This window comes from Sander vitreus, chromosome 13 (assembly GCF_031162955.1).
Source record: "Sander vitreus isolate 19-12246 chromosome 13, sanVit1, whole genome shotgun sequence".
Lineage (NCBI taxonomy): Eukaryota > Metazoa > Chordata > Actinopteri > Perciformes > Percidae > Sander > Sander vitreus.
In genome coordinates this window covers 22,784,096-22,809,535 of record NC_135867.1, presented here as the reverse complement: position 1 = coordinate 22,809,535, position 25,440 = coordinate 22,784,096, and the positions used below count along the sequence as shown (strand labels likewise).

At 40.6% G+C, this 25,440-nt stretch overlaps 1 pseudogene; it reads left to right on the top strand.

The window, feature by feature from the left end:
* Nucleotides 1–9,073: 9,073 nt before the first annotated feature.
* On the top strand, nucleotides 9,074–25,273 carry LOC144528274 (beta-glucuronidase-like; annotated as a pseudogene).
* The last annotated feature ends 167 nt before the right edge of the window (nucleotides 25,274–25,440 follow it).

Sequence of the window (25,440 nt, the reverse complement as noted above, 5' to 3'; positions counted from 1 at the left end):
TTTTCATGTCTTCAGCTGTCCTGTAAAAGAGAGAACTGGAGATAAGGAAAACAATACATCATGTGCTGATTTCTTCTATTAGGTCATTGCATGTATGGGAAACTGACACCTGACAGGCAGTAGTATAATTAAAATGATGCTGTGTCATTTTATTTACACATGAGTAAATCTGATTAGATATTTTACAGGATGGTTGTACTCGTAGCCTAAAACCTTGTTGATGTTACAGGCAGTTCCAGATGTTTCTCCCTGGTTTGTTTATTGTGGGGGGTATGTGCACAAGGCCTAAAATGCCCCAAAAAGTAAAAAAAACAAACAAAAATAACTAAATTATTTGTGCACATTATTATTTCCTGCCGTGACATTTCAAAAAGCCTTCTGAGAAAAACACCGATCAACCTCCTATTCAGTAGCAGCAGACAGATGTTTTAAGCCACTGTACACCTGCTAAGCTCCAAACAGCAGACAGAAGAAGTTAGCGATTAGCTGGTGAACGTAGCTCTTAAGAGCCTGATATTTTTCTCAGGAGTTGATGGACACTAAAACAGAGCTAAAAGCAGAGTGAATATTTACATTCGTCAGGTGGTCAGAAACACAACTCCAAATGAATGCTAATGTCGCTTTCATGTCTCCTGGATGTGTAATTAGGCAAGTGTTTGCTAAAACATTCACCATGGCAACTTGACAAGGCCATAATATGTCAAACACATGTGTGATGTTCAGCTTGTTGTGGATTTTTGCCCCTAAGTGGCCAAAAAAATATAATAATAATGCTCTGAAGATTTGTTTTTTAAATGTAATCATTTAACTTAGTTATTACTTATCTCTTTTGACATGATGTATTTATTGATATAGGTGTTTTATCTACTTACCTAGGATAGCCCTCTTTAACTTTAACTTATAATTTAATTGATGTTGTTAGTATTTTCATTTTGTTTGAGAAGTTTTACATGACTGAATTTTCTCTCTTTCGCTCTTTTGATTAGGTGGTTGAGGAATTATACCTGTTAAAGACTGAAAGTCTTCTGGGCCTGCTGATTGGCTCATCTTACTAAAACAAATTAATGACATTGTCCCATTCCATTGAACCAGACAGCCTCCTCTTTGTTGCAGATTAATCAGAGAAGGTGGTGTTTTTAGCCCCTCAGGTTCCAATATGGTGAAGATGTAGTCTTCAGTTTATTCAGAAAAAACATTGGACATAAACTGCAGTTATTTTCACACAATGTGTGACCTTTATCGCAGGTCTGGCAGCCTTTACACTTACATATATCTTCATTATGTGTGTGTTAGTGTGAATTATTTCTGCAGCGGCTGCTGAATGGACACCCTGCTGCTTAGTGTCATTAAAAAGCGGAAACCCTCAGGGCACAGAGCAACTCACTCCATTGCCCAAAGTGTTGCCACACACACACACTCTCCGTTTTGTCATAATACGCGCTGCTGTACACGTTCACATACAAAAAAACAAATCTAAACAGTGCATGCTAAACATCAGCCTCTGCTCCCTGGTGTTTTGCCACAGCTTCGCTGAAACCATTGCATTATAACCTCCACCATACATGCACATCCCTCCTACATCGCATTAATAAGTAAAAGTGCAGCATGCTCTTTTGTCTTGCCTGGGGGTATGTTGCTTCTTCACATACATGTGAGGTGTATATTTAGAACAGAGTGCGTAATAGAGGGTGTTGAGTTGGTGGATGTCAGGAGTTACTTTTAACACTGGAACCAATGACCCAAGTTCGCGCAACTTCGCAGAGAATAATTAACGTGCATACACACACTGAAACAGAGTTTGTGTGTTAGGGAGAAGGAGATAAACCTTCATAGGAGCCCCCAGCATGCAGACACAGCTCGGCATGATGCTGCAGCAATGTATTATTCACCATCTTTAAACATGGATTCTACTTTTCACTCCATTTACACAGTTTTCACAGTGTTCCGAGATCTTCGGGGCACACAAATGCATCAAGCAGAGCACGTGGATATGCATTATGTTGTGATGGCAAGCAGTAAAATCCAGCCCGCAGTGAAGGTTGAACATTTGAGTGTGCTATTTTAGCTCCTCTGCATGTGAAGCAGGTGAGCTTTCACTCAGCGTAGGAGGCTCTCCTCTCTCTCTCTCTCTCTCTCTCTCTCTCTCTCTCTCTCTCTCATCAGCATGTATCCTTTAATCACTTGCACAAATTCATTATTCACCTCCCACAGGTTATTAATTATTCAACGTTTGTATTTCCACATGAGAACAGTGAGAGAAGACACAAGGAATGCCTGTCTTTACTCTTCCAGTCCCTCCAGCCCAGTCTCCCTCTATCGTGCACCATTGCCACTCTGGCACTGCGAGGACAATGATGAGGAGAAATCCCCTGCCTCCGATCAGCATATTCTACCACTCAAGGTGTCTGAATGTAAAAACTATTGGTAGAGAACAAACCATGTTTCCAGTAACAAATAGAAGCAAAAAACGGAATGAATTTCAAGCATGTTTATCACATGTAGAATAGAATGCCTTTTATTGTCATTGTACACATGTACAACAAGATTAAAAGCAACTCCTTTCCAGTGTCAACATGAAATAAGTAGTACAAAAGAAAAAGGGGGGGAGGGGGGGTGTAAGGTGCACAGTTCTGAGCGCTATATACATATATAAAAAATATAAAAATATAAAGATAGATATGGTTATTATGTACAGTGTGAAATGCAGTGTGGAGTAATGATATTGCACAGTAATGAAATTGCACAGAATTGTCAATATTATCAAAAGTATTAAATATTAAATATTAAATATTGCACAGTAGGTGGGTAGAAGAGAGTCCGGGGGTTGGGGGTAAGACTGTGAAGTCAGTGCATGTGTGAGTTTGAGATCAAAACAACAGCATGCAATGTGGTTCTTTAAAATATCTGCAGGGCTTTGTTGAACAATTCCTCAGTTAGTCATTTGATTAATTATTAATCAATCAAGTATGGCACGAAAATATGAACAGCAAATAGCAGCACACCTGCCTACTGTCACTAAAAGTGATGAGGCACCCAAATCCACAGATAAGGTCTCCGACCTCTGCTCCCCCCTGCTTCCATGACAGCTATTACGTTTCCCTCCACAGCCCCAGCCACATGACCTGTGATGGCCATCAACAGGTCGCAGTGAAACAGTTCATCTTTAGCTGTTTTTTTTCCCTCACCTACAGGTAGCTGTGGAAACAAGATGGTGTACAAACAGGATATTGCCTGAAATTTTGCTGAGATATTGAAAACATCATCATCCATAACTATTCTCCCTAAAAAAAAAATAAAAAAAAAATAAAAAAAAAAAGCCCCTGTCTCTAAGCTGCAATACAGCCATCATGCACTATATCTTCTTCACCCTGCTTGGACAGCGATACAATTGCGACTTGGAATTAAAATCGATCGACCGGGTAGCTGTGGCTCTCACACCTCACACAACACTATGGTGTCAGAAGCTGTCTGTCATGAACCTGTGTTACTGTGTCCACTGGGAGCAGCCTGAACCAATCTGCTGTTATGCCATCTGCCATCAGGGAAGGGTTTTTTCATTCACAACAGAACAATTACAGCATATAAATCCTGGGTTCCAATATAACCTCCAGGTCTGACACACACACTACAGATGGCAACTGTCTCGTTGTTCTCCTTGTGGTCTGAGCAAGGTAATCCCTATACAGCTGCAACAGAAATAACCAGTGTGTCACCTTCTCAAACTCCACATTACTGCAGGAAAGTAGCCATTAATAAAAATGTGAAGAAAACGAGAGAGCAGATCTCTGCCGAAGTGGTGGCGGTTCTGCAGGCTCCTGATCACAGCCGGAGCTTTGGCAGTGTGAAACCTTGGCACAAAGGGAAGCGCAGCAGGACTTAAGAGAAGAGTTCCAACTCTGTCATGCATGCGCCCACACAGACAATCTGCCACTGCTGCCATCTGACTGAGGAGCCCAGGACCCTCAGTGCAGCTACACCCTTATTTGGGCTTCCTGCCTTTGCCCCACACTCATATATCTGGAGGGAGACAATGGTGCATAATGTAATTTAAGAAATTCATTAAAAAAAAATACACAATACAAGACCTGAAATATGCCAAGGCAGTACATAGCAATATCATCGTTGTGCAGAAAATGACACTATAAGCTGCAATATTTCAGCTTTTCAGAATAATGTAACAATTTAAATCTGTAAGGTTATTAGATACTAACTCAATCTATTCTCCTATCAAATCTCTGCCATTTAAATCTTTCTGTTTTAGCTGCTGGAAGGTCACATCAAAGACTATCACACCTGACTAAATTCCAACTGCTTCCTGCATCTTAACTTCTTCTAGCAACACATTTACACACCCATTTATAATGTACAACTCACTTCATAATCTATTAGTGACTAATATTAGACACAATGCCTCATTAGAGGCCAGAGTTATGGCATTAATATGTGCTCAGTTTAGTACTACCTGATGACAACTTTAATCTCTCATTGGGTTTTATTATGCTTTTTTATTGCATTAGACTTTCTTATCACAGTAATCAGGAGGTGCAAAAAATATGTCAGGTGTTGCGACACAACACCTCTGTGTTGGACTAAGGACTTTACTGCCGGGACGGAGGATGTAGCGTAAAGGAAAAAAGCACAAAGCAAGTTGTCTAAATGGCCAGTTTCACCTTGTAACACAAAGAAAAGCCTCTGTAATGCTCTGACTGATATTGGTGAGTAAAACATAAAGGCACAGTGCAAAAAAAATTCCCTTCTCTCCTTTGTCCTTTTATTTCCTGAAATCTCACATGAAATGCCCACAAATTAATTTGAGGAATATTCTGTCTATCAGTGAATTAAGTGTAATTAATACACTGTGCAATTAATGAAATTGTGATCGCAACTTCAGCTCCACAAAAACAATGTAATTGAGGAAAACAATGCTTTTCCACATTACATTTACATTACATTGGGTCTTGTGTTCTGAAGGAGAATTCAAAAGGTTCAACTGAAAAAGTATTAAGGGAAGTTTCACAGTTCAAGGTGTTTTTGACTGTTGATTTATTTAACTGTTTCACTGTTTAAGTTCAACAAATGCAACATCTTACAAAAAGTCAATGAGTAATCGTGTTAAATAATCTCGATTTCAATATTGATGAGTGATTATAATTGATTATTTTTCCGTAAACGAGCTGCCCTATAATACACTGACAAGCTAGTGTGAAGCATGTTGGTTTTGATTAAGGCCTGAAGGATTCAGGAGCAAAGTCACAAAATACAGGTTCCTTATCAGATGTGCCATCAAGCAGTTATCCAAGCAAAGTGGACACTCTCAACAACACAAAGAGACAGGATGCAGAGAGCTCTATAGGAAACACACAAGTACATCCACACTACACTGGAACCAGTTAATTACCGTCTATTAATAACCGTCACTATTATTAGACATGGACGCTAAACCACCTCAAACCATACAAGTGCCCCTCGCAGGAGATTAGTGTTAGTCTTTTCTCAGAGGACTGTTCTATTTATCAGCTTACTCGCTTTGGTAGATGGCTATCATGACTGTTTGCGTGTTCCTATAAATAAATAAATCCACCATTTAAATGACTGTTATGGTATGTAATCATGTTCTGCTACAGTTCATTCACAAAACTGAATGCAAGCCATTAATAAAATTGATATCTATTCTACTTGTGGATGTTATTAGAGGATATAACATTAACTACATCTGCACAAAAGACAGATTGAGATAAGGTTTTTGGAATATCATAATATCATTGAGAATGTGCAGACTGCTGTACTCGCTTTAAACCTGCACTTTAATGCTCAAGCCAGCTTGTTTCGTATTTTTTTTTTCAATATCATAGGCTATACAGTATATCACATGTGCTCTTGGTGGAAGGCAACTTATTTTTACTGACCGCAGATGACAACCGAAGAGCTTCTCTTTGCAATCTGGGCTTCTGAAGCTGTTTTTTTTATTTGATTCACAACTATCCACATCCTAAATACACCTAAATACCACTTGTATTCCTGTTTAATAAATGCAATTCACAGTAACTAAAGCAACCAAGAATGAACATCAAAACAAAGGATTTTTAGACCACAAAGCGATTTGATGGATTGACATGTTAAAGCTAAACTCTCCTTGCGTCATTGAGGTCTGAATGTTATCTTATATCAGAGAGACTGCAAATATGGTAGGTACATGGAACACACCATGTCTGAGATGAGTTAACACAACACTTGATTTTTCCTTTTCTTAAAGGTCTTATAAGGGGCCATCCACACGGAAACGTTTTTTGGTGACAACGCACGTTTTGCATCGTCTTGGCCGATCGTCCAAACGAATCCTGTAAACGCACTGCCTGAAGACACTTTTTTGAAATCTGGTCCCAGGGTGAAAAAATTTGAAAACGCCGCCCTTGCGTCTTCGTTTGGACGGCGAAGCCGCATACTTGTGTATCGATGATGTCATCGCCTCACCCCTCGACCTCTAGCATTCAAACTCTTATCCTGCGACGACATCTCATAATAACAACAACAACAACAACAATGGCGGACTACATGCTACAAACGATTCTGGTTGTCTTGCACTAGCCATTTTCATTGTCTTCTTCTTGTGTTTGGTTTCTTCTTTACTGTCTGTTTGTATACAGCACGCAAGCTTTATGCGCATGCTCCACCTCTTCTTCTCCGTTTTTGGTGAATTTCTATAGCAGAAACAGTGCCAACTATAGGCCTGGTATATGAAGTAGCATGTTGAGTCATTTACAAATGGATCCGTTTGGACGCAAATATTCTTGAAACGATGCCAGAGAAGACGGGGGGAAAAAAAGATCGTTTTGGTATGTGTGGCTGTGGCCTGAGTCAGTGAGGTTTGGTTTGAGGTAGAGATGTGTTTTCACCCCTGCAATTTAAATCTGATGTTGTTGAAGATCAACTTTTGGGAAGTAGTCAAAGCAATGTGGAAAAATGTCAAATAGCTGCAAAGTGAGAGCAGGAGCGTGCAGGTAGAATAGAACAGCTTCCTGTGGAAGATGGCGACTGAGAGTCAAGTCATTTGTTGCTCTGTGAGGCATGTTAGAACCTACCTGTGTTATTAGAGCTTTACAAAATGTGCAGGGATGCCTCAAAATGTACTTAGTCGTCTAATCTCACCTGGATCAAATCAATTGAAGTTAGAAGCAAAGGACAACAATCATACCAGATTGTGATAAACTTGAATGTTTTTGGAAGTGTATATTTGTTTTTTCACTTTCAGGAATCTGTAATTCAAGGATACATGTTAAAAGACATCACTGACATGGGAACCAAAGGAATATTTTTGAAAGATCCCAAATGAATTGCTGGGAAAATGACTTCAGACAGATTTCAAACAGGAAATTAACACTGAACTCACCATTAACCTTACATTAATTTCAGGCAGATGGCAGTGCTATGGGTTGTTTGGATGAGTGTGTCACTCTGTAAAAAGTTGTTAGTTGATTTGATTATCTCTTGGGAATAGAGTTTTCCAACTCCGGTATGTCATTTGGTTAATGTGAAATATTTTTTGATTTAATGAGAAATCATGCTCCCCCAGAATGCATCAGAACAAAACTTTTGAGGGCAAACCAGGGGGTGGAAGAAAATGGCAGACATAAATCAGAAGCAAAAAGAAAGAAATGCAGAGAAAGTACTGTGCCTTTCAGTCAGCAAGAGTCTGTGGAGTCACTCCCTCTGGGACTAAGAAGCTATGTGGGAAAATGTGTAGCAATCAGGGATAGGAAACATACGTAGATAGAGATTAAGCGGGGATGAAGAGAGAGTAGTAAGTAAAAAGTACTTTGGCAAAATGTTACTTAAATAATTGAAAAATATGTCAGTTTAAGTAAACATTAGTGTGTTACATATTTAAATGGTGATATATGATATTGCTGTTAACTAAAGAGCACATTTAGGCTACAAAATAAATTGCATTATATTACATGCGACTAAGATTTATAGGAGATGTTGCTGAATGCTACAAAAATAAACATTCTGATATCTTTGAAATGGTGAGGAGCAGGAGATTGTGAAATAAATGGCATCATGTCACATTTCTGCATTCCACCTGGGTTTTATTTTCTAGGTGCCTGTAGTTCCCTGTTGCTCAATAGAGGGCAGTGTTGGCCTAAAGGTTAGTGTTAAACTGGCAAGATAAGTCTGGGTGGGGAAAGTGAGGGGCCCTTGATCAAGGCACCCTAAGAGCTGTTTATTAGTGTAGTATGCCTTCTTCTGATGAACACGTTTTTGTTCTATTCATACTGGAACTAAAATAATAACACTATATAGTATTTAAATATTACAAGTATACAAGATAGGTCAAAGTCGGAAACACGCCACCTGAACTTGGATTTCAAAATCCAACATAGCTGCCCCGTGCATCAACAGTAGCGAAAGTTGTAGTAACATACAGTTTATTAACATGTTTGTCTTTTTTGTGTCTCACTAAATCCAATCAAGCTAGTTAAAGCCCAGTCTGCTCTGATTGGTCAGCGTTTCTGGATCTTTTGCATCTGCACTCTCAGCATGTCTTCAATCTCTTCATTGTAACAGCACGTTCTACATCTGAATAATAATCAGGTTTATTGCCAATGAGTACTTACCAAGGAATTTGCCTTGGTGGTTGGTGCATACATAAATAACACATATTGAACATTAATATGAAATAAACAATAAAAACCTAAACAAATGTATACAAAATAGCTGTTTAACATTAGAAGAAAGAAAAAAGAGGCTGAATGGATTGAGTGCAGAATGTGCAAAAATATATAGTATGTGCAATGGGTATAGTCCAGGAATATATAGTAGTGACATCACAACTATAAAGAAGTCCTGATAGCTTGTTTAAAGGCACAGTTCCTGAATACGGTCTGTATGCATTTAATCTGTGATTTGATACTTTCACAGTCTTCATATTGATTGACATTGAGCCAGTTGCTTGGTTCCCAGGTATTATTTCCCAACGCTATTGTGTAAATTCTCACAAACAACATGTAATACAAAATGCAGCTATAAAAAGTGCTTTACAATGTGCCCCTCTTACACCTATTCACATACACTGATGGTGGCAGAGCTGCTATGCAAGAGTCCCATCTCTCTTGTGGCCGCCACAGTCACCTCTCTCTGTTACTTCTGCCTTCGGGTATGTCATAGTGGGCCAGTTGGCGCCTGTAGGCCCGCTGCTGCTCCTCAGTCAGAAGTGACAGAGAGAGGTGATGTGGCCAGCGCTTTATATTAACTTTTTAATCACCAGCCAACACGGCCAGTAGATTTTTAAGTTACCAGCCAATCAGAGTTTCCACTAGCCACATGTGTGTTTGGTTTTTTCCTAACTAACTTTACTTTAATTTCAGTTCCTCTTGTTTGTTTCGCGCCATTCCACTTGTCTTCTCCATTTCAGCGTAGCTCGTAATCGATACCAAACGCTAGGCATGTAGCCAACGGTTGTACGACATTTCACAAAGTGTTCATGGGAAATGTAGGATTAGCACAACTAGCAATGTTGCCAGACAAAGATTTCGTTTCTAAGCCAAACACACACAAAATATTGTACCTAATATTCTTGGCGGAAAACAGACCAATCTGGAAATACTGACTTGTTTTCTGCAGCCTGCCGATTCAATCAGACGCCAAATTGGCTAGTAACTTTACAATGTTACCCACTCAAATGAAGTTTTACCGGCATTTGGCAGGTTGGCAGGTGTCAATTTAAAGCTACCCAGGACAATACTGGAGTCTTGCTCTTTTGAACCTGCCCCCACTGCTGTACAGAGGCTCGATATCATAACAAGGTCACAAACTCAAATAAAGTAATGAAGCCAAGTTTATAAAGACATTCAAATACCACAAATATTGTTGGTTATTGTTTATTATTATTAATTTATTTGATGTATTTAGAATTGTGGGCGGAAACCAATTCACCCTGACAAAACCTACCCAAACACCCTTCCATTTTCTGTACCTCATTTGGTTCACAGGCGGCATGCTGGGCCTGTGATTGGAAATGGTGGCTGCGGTTGTTGGAAATGGTGAGAAGACCTCATTATTTAATGTCATCTCGTGCTGAATCTTGGTGAGTTCTTTGTAGCGTTAGTGCAGCTTGTGGTGAGCTGAACCTTATCAGAGATGGGTGGTAAGCGTACATGCTTTGATGTGTGTTCAGACCCCTGCTTGACTGTGCTAGGCGGTAGCTACATGAGTGGTGAGGTCTTCTAAGCTGGCAGTGTGTTTGATGGACATGGTGTGAGGACACTGCCTTTTAATGTGTCTCTCTGCTGAATCTTTAACTGGTTCTAATGATGTGCGCGCTAAACACTATCAAGAATGGGTAGCAAGTGTACATGCTCTGGTGTCTGCTTAGACCACTGCATGCTTGGCAGTGTGTTTAGTGGACATGGTGTAAGGACACAGCTTTTTACGGTGTCTCTCTGCTGAATCTTTAACTGGGTCTAATGATGTGTGCACTGAACCCAATCAAGAATAGGTGGCAAGTTGCACCGTACCCACCTCTCCAAGTCTAGGCTGGCCAGAATTTATCCTGTGGCGGATGAGAATTGCAGCAGATGTCATGCCGCCACGGCAACATTAACACACATGTTCTAGTCATGTTCTTCCCTCTCGGATTACTGGTCAGAGGTCTTCAGAATACTTTCACAGGCACTATCCTTAAATTTGCAACCTAACGCCTACTGTGCCATCTTCGGTATAGTGCCAGCTGACCAACGGATTATCAATAAGCATAAGGACATTATAGCATTTACAACTCTACTTGCCCGCCGAAGGATATTGTTGCACTGGAAATCCCCCATACCACCCAGCACCTCCTTATGGATGAATGACCTTATGCTCCATTTAAGTCTCGAAGATTTCTGAGGACTATGGTTGACTGCTCCTCAGATCTCTGCAGGGTAAATCCAGACAGCTAGCTAGACTATCTGTCCAATCTGAGTTTTCTGTTGCACGACTAAAACAACTTTTGAACGTACACACGTTCCACCAAAACAAGTTCCTTCCCGAGGCTATTTTGCAGCAGCGTGGCTCTTCCAGTGCTCAGCGCCGCCCATGACGATTGTGATTGATTTAAAGAAATGTCAATAAACCAGAGCACGTTTTTCACCCATCTCAGAATGCTGTGTGGACTAGCCAGACCTGACCCGACTCTGCTGCGCTGTGGAGGAAGGTCTGGCAAGATTAAGTCAAATTATTAACTCCCTATTATTAACATGGTGGTATTATTAGTGCTGATTATTCCTTTTACTGAAAACTCACCACTAAGTTCAGCAGATCCACTGTTCCACTGATCCAAATGTTGAAGTTGACATGCCAGTTCCTGCCAGCTACTATGACATCACCCAGGACCCCACACTGAGAGATTTCATTGGCTGGGTGTGGTATGAGCGAGAGGTGGTGGTGCCTGCCTGCTGGATCGCCGATGAAGGAACAAGAGTGGTTCTCAGAGTGGGAGGTGCTCACTATTATTCAGTAGTGGTGAGTATCACATATGCCTTCCCGATCAACTCCAGTCAGAGCTGGAGAAATAAAAGTAATCTGCTTCACTTAATGCAGTTTTAAAATATGACACCAAACCTTTATATCCACCTCTTGTAATTATGTGATCACGATAAGTTGGATTCATTGTCTTTACCCTTTGCAGTGGGTGAACGGGGTGAAAGTGACAGAGCATAACGGTGGCCATCTTCCTTTTGAGGCTGAGATAGGCAGTGTAATCTGCAAGGACCCAACTCAGCCATGCAGGATCACTATCGCTGTCAACAACACTCTGACTCTGGACACTCTTCCTCCAGGAAATATCCAGCACATGGACGACCCCACACAGTAACCTCTTCTTTCTTATTTTAATTAAAACACTGACTTGTAAAACAAATGCCTACATTCATTTGTGTGATCACTTTGGTCTCTTGATGTATTTAGCAGTTTTTTATAAATTACAGTTAATTCTTAAGTTTTTCACCCAGTTACAGAATTCAACATTGGTGTACATTGCGCTGGGTTAATGGTTGGTGATATCATTATTGCTAAACTGCCAACAGATTTCGTTATATTTTTTTTCCTTACAATTCAGATGACACTTAGCAGTGACACTTCAATTCTTACTGTCATACAAATACAAATAATTACAGAGCTTTTCCTTTATTTGGAGAATCTAGCCTTTTCTAGTTTGATGACATATTTGAGTGAAATGTGTACCCATCAGTGACTATTCAAAAAATGACAAAAATGTAATTGCTCAACAGGTATCCTGATGGTTATTTTGTGCAAAACACCTACTTTGATTTCTTCAACTATGCTGGCATACATCGTTCTGTGTTGCTGTATACTACTCCTAAGGCTTATGTGGTGACTGACTTCTTTGATAACACTGGTAAATGAATATATGGGCTTACAATGAAACTACTAATTTAGTCAATTTAAAATCATCATGTTTTAGCACTAGAGTATTTGTAAGGGAGTAAACTGCTCAATAAAGCTACATGGGACTTTTGTAAACTACCAAAGAGTAGTTATGTGACGCTGTGTGAGTGTTGTTTTCCCTTCGTTTCAGGTCTAGTCTACTACAAGGTGTCAGTCCAAGGTGCTGCCACAGCCACCCTGAAAGCCACTTTGATGGACAAAAATGGCCGCTGTGTGGCTTCCTCCAGCGGGCCATCTGGAGTGCTCAAAGTAGCAGATGTCAATCTGTGGTGGCCGTACTTGATGCATGAGAATCCAGCTTACCTTTACTCTATGGAGGTATGACAACATTACATACAGGTACATGCCAAAGTGACTTTCAGGTGCCATGGTCCCATGAGCATTGCCCCTAGATTTGTGAGAGTAATAAGGCAGTTGGCTTGATAATGAATCATCTTTTTTCTTCTCTAAGGAACCTTGGCAACATTTGACAAATCCCTATCTTTTGAAACTCACATCAAATCATTGACCAAATCCAGTTTTTTCCACTTACGTAACATTAGCAAATTAAGGGCTGTGGTCTCTCAGTCAGAACTAGAGATGCTCATCCATGCTTTCATTTCCTCCCGTATTGACTATTGCAATTCACGTTTCTCCTCACTCAAATCTGTCCTTCACCGCCTGCAATCCATTCAAAATGCTGCTGCTAGGCTACTTACTAGATCAAACAGGCGCACTCATATCACCCCTTTACTCTGCTCCCTTCACTGGCTTCCTGTAACCTACAGGATCCAATTCAAAATTCTCACCATAACCTATAGGGCTCTATATGGTCAGGCCCCTGCTTATCTTGCCAATATAATTCACCTACACAACCCATGCCGGTCTCTCAGGTCTATCAACCAATCCCCATCCACGCCTACACACTCATCTGAAGACATGTGGGGATAGAGCCTTTGCCGCTATGGCACCCAGACTCCAGAATGCTCTGCCAACCAGCATTAGGTTTGCTGAGAATGTGGACTGTTTTAAGGGACAAGTGAAGACTCACTTGTTCAGGCTAGCTTGTGGGTAACCTATGTCTTTTATTTATTGATAATTGTATTTGTACTTTATTCTATTCTTAGACTATTTTTCTATTATGTTTTATCGTCTATGCACATTGTAAAGTACTTTGTGACACTGTCTGTGAAAAGCGCTGTATAAATAAATTTTACTTACTTACTTAGTTATCTTTTAATTAGTTACACTTAAAGGGTAAATGTTGTATGATGCACTCAACAGCATATTTACCTCTAGGAAGATTACGTGTTTACATCATCCAACTTGTGTTCAAGCTTAAGCTAAAGTTATAGCATATGTTAATAATAATACAATGATGTAAAATGACCCAATTCTACCACCGTACACTGTGTAGGTAAGCAGCTAGTCTTTCTGTCTCCTCTTTCTTGTACCTGTTATAGTGCTCTGCATGTTCAGTAGATTAAGGCTTTATGGGATGTAGTTTTGGAGAACAGCAGCTGTCTCCTTGCAGATGAAACCAGGAACCTGTCGCATTAATTTGGCCTATAAAATGTCAAATGAAACGCCAATTGTTATGCTCAGTTTTTGAACCCTTGCTTGAAAATGTAATGATTATTCTATACATCAAAAAATAAAAGAGAAAATAGCTAAATGGGATGGGGGGAAAAAACATTGCTGGCCAAATTTAACAATATATTTTTATATTTTTAAGTTTTAATTACCCATTTTCGCCTGAAATTTTTTCCACCGCTCTGAGGTGTGTGTGTGTGTGTGTGTTATCTTGTGTTAGAGTGGTCAACCTCTTCTATTTTACAATGTCTGCTGTAAGAGATGTTCTTACATTTGCATTTTAACATCTAGGTTTGTTTAATGGCAACCGATGGCAGATCCGCGTATGAGGATGTGTATACTCTACCAGTCGGCATCCGCACAGTCAACGTTACCAGCACACAGTTCCTCATCAACAACAAGCCCTTCTATTTCCATGGAGTCAATAAACATGAGGACTCTGATGTGAGTACCACTAGAGGGAAGCAAGACCTTTAGCAAAAGGCTCAATGTCATTTAGCTGTGAGGCAACATATCTGTTGTAACATGAGCTAACATTTACAGACCGTCTGACTCTAAATCAGTCACATGGACATTCAATTCTGATAACGGACAGAACATTTGGTAGAAAAAGTTGAATAATCCATTCCTCCCTTCCTCTGTTTACCTTGTGCTGTAGATTTGAGGTAAAGGCTTCGACTGGTTTGATATTCAGTCATAGCCTATCCCTCTTTACTCTGATAAGTGGAATGCAGTAAGAGTAGTCCTGAAAACTAATAGCTGGAGCACGAACAAACAGGGCAGACAAATACTCAACCTGCCCAACTACCGTACCCATCAAGTGAAGCAGTATTGGGGGTTGTGGAGAACAAAGTGTACACACTGAAGTTGTAACAGACTAAAGTAGTTGTAGCGTTTTGTGACATTATAGTGATTATATAACACTGTCATCATAAAAAACTTTCAATGTAAACACCTAAGGGTGCTTTTTGTTTTTCTTACAGGACCTTGATAAAACATACCAAAACTTTGGATCCAACCCAGCCTGTCACTTTTGTCACAAGAACTGACTATACCAGTGACAGAGGGGTGACTTTTAACAGTACTCACTTCAATATCAAGAGTTTGTTAAAGTGAAAACCTGCACAGTACATTGATAATTTGTCGTGTTTATTATGTATCACATTAGTAGTAATTAGTGTTTTAAACACCCACTGAAAAACTTTGTTTTTGCTAGCTTCTCAACTTGCTACAGTGATGTACTAGACATGTACTCCAGGGTGTGTCAGTAGTACACAGTGACATCACCATCGTGTTGGGTGTGGCTACAAGTGATGCTGACTTCAAACTTTCAACCAAGAGAGAGCAGCAAAACTACCTACCTACAAGCAGAACATGTGAGATACTAACAACTCACATTTTAACAACCGTGCTGTTCTGGCCTCTTCCGTCGTCCATTAATTCTTAACAATGTACTAATGTACTAACAAAGGCATGAACCCTTACATAATCTACATAATCAGGACTGTGTGAGCATGGTTTGATCAGATTTCATTGACAGTGCTGGTGACATAACACCACAACGGTCATAAACTTATCTGTCATTATGACTATAAATCCTGATTGGTAAGTGATGTCACCCTTTCCCACGTAAGCCCGCCCATATCAAACCAGTGAGTAGAGCACAGACAAAACAACAAAATATTTATGTGAAATAACCCAAACTGTTAAACTTTGGCATAAAATTGGGTGTTCACGTAGGACCACATCACTCATAGATAGAAGTTGAGGGCAAATGTGTTTTTAGGGCTTTTAAGGGCATATGCTGATCATATAATCATCACATTATTCTACACACTATGTAGAGTGAAGATCACTCGTCTGGAAAAGCATTTGTAGGACAGAAGGGCAGAATTGTGTCTCTCAGTCCTGCAAGTCAGAGCATGACACTTGATTGAATGTTCTTATAAGGCCTGATGAAAAATTAGGGAGTAATGGTCAGATTGTCAAGGTGTGCTGCTGAGCTTCAGATGTTGTTAGTGCTGGCCTGGTGCATCTGGTACCTTCTACCTGACCTCAACAGGGAGAAAAGGCTGTACTATATAACTCTATTGTAATATACTATAATATAAAATTGGAAAATGGCAAAAACATTCACTTTAGTGTAATGGGAATAATGGTTTGTATTTTGCCTCATTACAGGTAATACAAGAACATCTGTTTTATGTCATTATAAATGAATACATTATTCTACAAAAAGGGTTATCATCACAGCCTTTATTTGTAATTGATGCTCATAAAGAACTGATCAAACTGTGTTTAACAACAGGAATGTCATGGACGTGTCATATTTAGTCTTTTATCTCATCTCTAGGCTCCCTATGTGGATGTAATCTGTGTAAACAGTTACTTCTCCTGGTACCATGATCCAGGCCACCTGGAGGTCATCCCCATCCAGCTCTAAACTCAGTTTGAGAACTGGTATGGAAAGTACCAGAAACCCATCATCCAGAGTGAATATGGAGCAGATGCAGTGGCAGGGTTTCACAGTGTAAGGATCCATACATATACACATCCACTTACCTGACTGTAGTGCACCAGCAATTATATTTATATAACTTTTTTTTGTAGCATCCTAAGGCTTCAATTCAGATTTTGCTAAACCTCAGCCTCCCCACATCTGTCTTAGAGAAAATGAAATTAACTTATAAAAGTCTGTTACACTGACATCCAATCAGTGTGATCTACAACAATCTGAGCCTATCAGTGACATAAACAACTACTTTTGGTGGATGTACATTGAAGGTGTGCATTTGCCCCATAGGGGTTACATTGCAGCCCAGTTCGCGGCTGCTGGTTACAGCATTCTCGCTCAATACTGGACTAATTTTAAAGATTTTTGATCACATTAGTCACTTAGACACAAATGCATAAGAAAATTGGGTCAAGGTTGAAAAATACCGAAATTACCCTTTAATACATTGGTAACCATTCCTAAATAAAATGACATATTTATCACATTCCAGACAGTCTTTTGCGATGTGCGCATGTTAATACATAATGTAAATATCATGATGACAATGAAAATACTTGGTCAGCACTACAAAATATGGACATTTAATATCTATATTCACATTATAGACTTCACCACTGACTATCCCTGTCACAATTTGGCCACAATTAAGCATATTGACCATACACGGTCCAGCCATACACTAGGGTTTTGACCTAGTCTTGTTTAAGAATAAATGCCAACATTCACCAGTTCCAGCTTCTCAAATGTGAATATTTCCTCAATTTTAATTGAAAGAAAAAAAAGTATTAATAAAAATAATTCTTAGTTGCAGCACTAGTCTCAAGGTGATCCACAAGATCTATATCAGATATTTTTGTGATTAGCTATGGGCCATAGGTTTTGGTGATTGTTCCTGTATATAAATCTATAACAAAAGCAGTCTTAGTTCAGATATAACAGCGAGCAGCAGTGAACCACATCTAAACTTCAGTATTTTGTTTATGTTAATGAGATTGAAGAGACTTTGGGGTCGGTTTACTAACACTAGCGCAGTTTACGCTGCGTCTGTTTAGGTGTAACATTTAATATTTGGATTTAACTATTTAAAATATCTCTAAGTTGACAAATATTGTTGTAAATGTGCAAAAAAGTGACCCTCAAAAATTCATACCAGTTTTTTAAACATTGTTTGAAGCTAAATGTGACAAAATGTTGCTGTTATTTTCAGCGTGAGCCGCTTTACAGAGAGAAGTGGAGGAGGTAAAAAAAAATCCTTTCAGTAATTGAATTATTGCATGGCTGCTTAATCTGTAACGTTGGATGATTTCTGGTTTGCTTAATTGGAAAAGAGTGATTCTCGTGGCATAAATCCTGTCTGCTCGCCGTCTTGGCCTATGCCTTCGCCTTGCTTGGATCACTGCTGCTATTAAATAAGGTAAATTGTTACACACAGAAAAATGAGCATCCTGGAGAATTTCCCCCTGGCAGTCTTTGTAAATACCACGGGATTAGGCGTACTTTATGCATATCCTCCCACCTTTTTGGGTGGAACTCCCACTTTCTCCATGACCCTCCCACGAACGCATATTGAAAGCGCAACTTGTCTCTTCTTGCTCATGTGGGAGGCAATCTGAGATTTTACCCAAGTGCGCCCTGTTTGTAAATAGCCCGCATCGGTTAAGTCAGTCTTTGCAAACAATTAACGCCTGGAAACAGGCGCAAATGGCTTAATAAATCTAGCCGTCTGTCTCAATCCTGCCCAGACCTTCCTACAACAGATTCACACTGGCATCTTCTCTCTATGGATATTGCAGAACAGGGATCATCAACTACAATTGTTCAATGGCCAGAATCTGTCTAAACAGACATGGTGGGGACTGGATTTTTAAAAACAGAAAAGAAAAAAATGCCTTAGGTGAGCCAGTTTAATATGATACCAATTCACTTTAGCTTTAAAATGGATCCCACTACAGCCTCTAAAACGATTAAAGTGGGCCGAGATCGCCAGCGATCCGGTGGGTTTCTAAAGGTTAATATTCTGCGGGCCGGATGGAAAGCTTTGGTGTGCTGTATGTGGCTCCTGTGCCACCAATTGACTGTTGTAGACAATACTATAGGACAGTATACAGAATATTACAGGACACCAGCAGGTTGTTCATCTGTAAAACATAAACACAAGTCAGAGACACTCCTGCACAGATGATCAGCAACCTGATAATGTTGTGTACAGGGATATTAGTAACCTAGGGCCTGTTTCACAAAAGCAGAATATATAAATCCAGGATAACTGATAAAGCGAGGCTTGACCTAGTCTAATCTGTGCATCCTGGCTTGGTGCATTTCACAAGGCCAAGCCAGGCTGAGGAGGAGCGACTAGGTTGAGCCAGGATGAAGTAATTCAGATAGATGTACTTTCCTCAAAAGACCGCGACCACAAATTTACTGATGCCAAAATGGAGAATACGCATTGTACATGCTTTATACAGAGTGAGCAGCAGCTTCTTGTGGAAGTATGATGACGTGAAACACATTATTTGTATATAAATAAAAGAAACACGGCCGCTGTAATGAAACAGAGAGAGAAAGCTAGCAGACGACCGCGTAATTAGCCTAAATATATACATTAACTGACCACTGCTCTGAATTAAAACCGTCATAATCATTCCATTCAAGGATTAGGCTACTAATCATTTGCACAAATTAACAGTTGTACTCTTTATCTTAAAAGTAAGCAGAAGATAATGTTACTCAGGAAATTTACCATGAAGATCAATTTTCTAGGCTAGAATATGATGTGTAAATATCTCTTTCACTCTGTTCCTCCCTCTCTCTCATGGGCTAAAATATAAATGTCCTAAGTCATATTAACTTCTACTGCTCGCTTTTAATGCAAAGTGTACAACTGTTCGTTTTTTGCAAATGACAGTGACTCATTGAATGGTTTCAGTTAAGAGCAGTAGTTCATAAATGTATAATATACTATCATTCAGTCTGTCCGCTAGCCTATTATCTGCCACGCTTTTTCTCGCGTTTCTTTTATTTTTTATTTTTTATAGAGGACGAGTTTCCTTCTCTACATATTATATGATTTGCTCCCTTGTATATATGGACATAGAAAATAAAGACACTGAAGAAATTGGACTCTAAAATCTAGAAACTATAAAGATAATTAAGTGATAAATCCCATGCACACTGTAAACATGAATGGAACAGAGTATATTCATCAGTTATTCCCCCCCTCCAGCAAAATATAAGGTCAAAAACCATTGAAGTGTCCTCTCCCTGTTGTTACATGAATGTACAGTAGCCAACACTAGATAGTTACTGGTCCAGTAAACTAAGACTATAATTTGGGAGGATTGTACAATTAGGATATGTTCTTAAAATGTACAATCCTCCCAAATTATAGTCCCAGTTTACTGGACAACACAGATTGTGTGTTAAGAATGCCAAATACAACGCACATGGAAGCTGAACAAACATGATCCTTATTGTTAAAGAATTAAAAAAAATTAACCAACTAAAATAATTCAAGGTGCATTGGTCAACTATAGAAATATACATCATTGTATGTATTGCCCTTAGTAACAGACTTCATTTAAAACACATTCGAAATTGTATCAGCCTTTTCTAATTAACAACTGTCATAATATAGCCTATTCATCAAACTTCTAACAACAATATGAACAGCAGTCTTCATACAGCAATATAACAGTAACAATGACTGTCACATAAATAATTCTAAAAAAAAATAATGGTCACAACTTTAAATAATAACAGTACTTAAATGAACAGCAATATGCACCTGTTGTATTTTAATCCAGGCTGATAACCATAGGGTAAAACCACTGCTGGGTGATCAGAAAAGGCTCCAGGATTAAATAACTCTTGGCTGGTAGCCTGGTTGGGAGCAGGCTAGCTGTTAGCCTGGCTGTTAGCCTGGTCTGGAGCAGGCTAGCTGTTAGCCTGGCTGTTAGCCTGGTCGGGAGCAGGCTAGCTGCACAGAATAAATATCCATGGTGATTTATGTGCCTCCGCTTTCGTGAAACCGAGTCAAGGCTAAATTCATCCAGGATAACGGGGAAATCCCGGCTTAATCCCTTATCTTGGTTTTGTGAAACAGGCCCCAGGTTTCTTATGTTCCATAACAATTCCAAAGGTTCCCCTGTTTTTGTGTCCTGTGCATGACTCGGTTCTTGTTGATTCCTCTTGTGTCTGCAGGGATCTTCCGTGTGTTAGGGAACAAGAAGGGTATTCTCACCAGGGAAAGGCAGCCCAAAGCAGCAGCATTCATCCTGAAAGAGAGGTACTGGAGACTGGCAAATGAACAGAACCTGCTTGGACCTCTGCTCATTCTGACATCCGCCAGTTGGGGCATGCATTTCAGGACAGCCTTGACCCCATGTAAACACTATGCCTCATGGAGAAAAAAAATGACATTCTGTCAGTTTCTAGAAGCAGTATAGTTAAGCACATACAGTATAGAACATTTAATTGATTCACACTTTATATTTACATTGCTACGTTTTGGTTTAAAAACGAATATATTTTTTTCTACGTTTACACCTCCCATTCACACTGCTCTGATGTTTCAGAGCCCCTAAACTGGAGACATTTGAAAACACTTCTGACCCCGTTTTGGTTTGGATGTAGGGGTTGTGATGCAGTTTCAACGGCTGCAAACGGAGACCTTTGGCAACACAGACACTGACACCAACGTTTCACGGCCTGATTGGGTCTTATCGATCATAGCCTCGCTTTGCCAGACCATCCACACAATGCGGAGCGGAGGAGGGTCTGGCTAGTCCACTTAGCATTCCAGGATGGGAGGAAAAACATGCTCTGGTTTATTGGCATTTCTTTAAACCAATTACAATTGTCATGGGCGGCGCTAAGCTCCACACAGAGCCGCTGTAAAATAGTCGTGCGAGAGAAAACTCAGATTGGACAGATCTAGCTAGTCTAGCTAGCGGTCTCAATTTACCCTGCAGAGATCTGAGGAGCAGTTAACCATAGTCCTCATGAATTCACCGGAGTTTAAAATTCCAACACAAAGAAAGCGGAAGGAAGCGGACATTGGCGAAAATACATGCATCCAGCGGAATTTCCTGTGGCACCGGTGCAATCCCGGAAGTGGAACATCGTGGATATAGACTATATCGGTCATGGAGTCTTGTTCTCTGAGAGTAAGCTACTAAAGTTACCATGGCAACTACCAGCATAGGGCGGAGTATAGGCCTACATGCTGCCTCCTGTTTAAGTCCAGTATACGAGAATGTTGAGGAGATATGAGGTTTGGGCATGTTAGTTTAAACAGAGATTAGTTCTTCTACTGGAGCTTAAACACTTGAGCGCACGGAAATCACTTTTGGCTCAAAAAACACTTAAAAACCAAAACGTAGCAAAACCATTTTAGTGCGTACCCATACGATTAAACCACCATGAAATGTCCCTCTGCTTTTCCTATGGTCTGCAATTATGAATTATGAACTAAACCACCAACACTATAACGTTTCTTCTAGCTATCTGTTATATGTATTTAGATGCCGATATAACATTGGTTTTAAGTGCCACATCAATAGTGCAATTCACATTTAATAACAATTCTAATAATCCATCCATCTTCGTCCGCTTATCCGGGGTCGGGTCACGGGGGTAGCAGCTCCAGCAGGGGACCCCAAACTTCCCTTTCCCAAGCCACATTAACCAGCTCCAACTGGGGGATCCCGAGGCGTTCCCAGGCCAGGTTGGAGATATAATCCCTCCACCTAGTCCTGGGTCTTCCCCGAGGCCTCCTCCCAGCTGGACGTGCCTGGAACACCTCCCTAGGGAGGCGCCCAGGGGGCATCCTTACCAGATGCCCGAACCACCTCAACTGGCTCCTTTCGACGCGAAGGAGCAGCAGCTCTACTCCGAGCTCCTCACGGATAACTGAGCTTCTCACCCTCTCTCTAAGGGAGACGCCAGCTACCCTCCTGAGGAAACCCATTTCGGCCGCTTGTACCCTGGATCTTGTTCTTTCGGTCATGACCCAGCCTTCATGACCATAGGTGAGGGTAGGAACAAAAAAAGACCGGTAGATGGAGAGTTTTGCCTTCTGGCTCAGCTCTCTTTTCGTCACAACGGTGCGATAAATTGAATGTAATACCGCACCCGCTGTGCCGATTCTCCGACCAATCTCCCGCTCCATTGTCCCCTCACTCGCGAACAAGACCCCAAGGTACTTGAACTCCTTCACTTGGGGTAAGGACTCATTCCCTACCTGGAGAAGGCAACAAACAACCACTCTGGTTTAGATCAGGGAGGCCGTTCCTCCCAATCATGCCTCTCCATGTGTCTCCATCATTGCCCACGTGCGCGTTGAAGTCCCCCAGCAGAACTATGGAGTCCCCAACTGGAGCCCCATGCAGGACTCCACTCAAGGTCTCCAAGAAGGCCGAATACTCCGAACTCTTGTTTGGTGCATATGCACAAACAACAGTCAGAGTTTTCCCCCCCACAACCCGCAGGCGTAGGGAGGCGACCCTCTCGTCCACTGGGTTAAACTCCAACCTAGCAGCGCTCAGCCGGGGGCTTGTGAGTATCCCCACACCCGCCCGGCACCTCACACCCTGTGCAACTCCGGAGAAAAAAAGAGTCCAGGAGTATGGTTCCAGAACCGAGACTGTGCATAGAGCTAAGCCCCACCAGATCTAACCGGTAACGCTCCACCTCCCGCACAAGTTCCGGCTCCTTCCCCCACAGAGAGGTGACATTCCACGTCCCCAGAGCCAGCATCTGCTGCCCAGGTCTGGTCCGTCGAGGCCCCTGACCTTCACTGCCACCCATATGGCAGCGCAACCGACCCCAGCGGTTCCTCCCACAGGTGGTGGGCCCATGGGATGGAGAGATAGGTGCCACGTAGCTTTTTCAGGCTGTGCCCGACCGGGCTCTGTGGCAAACCCGGCCACCAGACGCTCGCTGACGAGCCCTCCATCTGGGCCTTGCTCCAGACGGGGGCCCCGGGCTTCCTCCGGGCAGGGTCACTCCATCTCTACCTTGGTCACTCATAGGGTTTTTGAACCATTCTTTGTCTGGCCCCTCACCTGAGACCACTTTGCCTTGGGAGACCCTACCAGGAGCACCAAGCTCCAGACAACACAGCCCTCAGGTTCATAGGGACACACAAACCTCTCCACCACGATAAGGTGATGGTCCCCGGAGAGGACCATCACCAATTCTAATAATTGTGGGAATAATATTAGGATACAAAAGAGTGAAGGGGTAACACTTTATTTAGTTGTTACAGGATATTCTGCTCTACAGTGACTGTAAAATAAACAGTCAATATTAACGATCTATGCTGCGATCATAAAAAGGTCAACAACCAATCAAAATCCTTCATCAGTGCCTAGCTCTGACCTTTCCTGCAGTCCGGTGATAGGAGTCCACCTGGCAGATGAAACATATCACATTACAAAGACACTGTAAAGGAAGGGGGTTACCACATCTCCTCTATTTTCTTTTCCTCCATGTGTTTGGGGACACATTTTCTCAAATAAATGTAATATATAGTGTTTTAGCAGTTTGATTAAACTGTTAAATGTGTTGGAAGCTACGGTCATTACTTAGCATTTGGTGTCAAGGATAAAAAGTACTTAAAACATGTACTGTTAATGTGAATTGCAATGCTGAATCTAATCAGAAAAGTGTTGACAATCTAGAGAAAGAATCCATTTTGATATGAATCAAGCTATTAAAGAGAAAGAGATTAAAGACAAACTTTGTACTCAATATGCGAGCTGTATTTTTCCCCCCAAAGCATTCAGTTTTGTAGAGCACATTGAAGTGTACTTTGCAGTCTTTGCTGGTTCTCTAAGTCACTCAAAAAACACTCAAAAAACTCAAAAATAATAAATAAGTGACGTGTTGATTGTTGATGGCATGACTGCAATCAGACTTTAAGAAAAAAAGCTGGACGAAAGATTTCTTTCAAACATTCAGTAGCTACAATAACAGTATACTTACAAGATGTTGTAGACATTATATTAAAAAGCCTTTTTAGGCACTCTTTTTTCTTTTTTATGATGTTTTTTTGGATTGGATCCAGCTGTAATTGCTATTTACACAATACATGTTGCACAACTGGAGATTAATGTCATTAAACACACTGCTCTTTCAACATTTAAACCTATCAAATAAACTGAAACTGTATCAGCACTTATATACCTAACCTATACCTTATTACTACTCTGTTTGTATGCCTACATTGCTAAACAAGATTAAGAGAAGAAACAAATCTGATAAGAGACTTGTTTTAATAAACTTACAGGGGCACTCCACACATCTAGTTCAATCTACTCATTACAAGGTGTGCTACTTCTATTACTTCTACTAGTGTATGTTTAGCTAACAAACATCCTAGCTAGACAAAATAAAGATAACTATATATAAATTCAGTAAGATAAAAAAAAAAAAAAGAACATTGATTTGAGAGGACATTTTGTCTAGCAATTTCTGAATGGATTTTTGCACCAATACTTGATATAAAATCTTTGGGAATTATCAATTTATCAGATTACAAACAGAAGTGCCCATTACAGTTACCATTCTTTAACCCCCCACCCTTACTTCTTCTACCCCGGGGCTCCCTAGATTAATCCGCCCATGTGCTGTAAGAACATTAGGGGATTTGGAGTTTTTCTATTGTACACTTTTACAAAATGAGTGAACTGATGCTTCTGTGCTTCTGACTTTGATGTACCAGTGTCTGGCGCCATCTAGTGTCATCTCTTGGGCTAAGTGTTGCATCCGTGAATGATGATTTAGGAGAAACTTACGGTATGTGGATTTAGAAAAAAAAATAGTAACATTACGCGTAGATTATAAATGTATTGTGTTAGTGATTTTTTTTCTTTTGACGACCTTGACATTTGCCAGCCAGGCCAGGG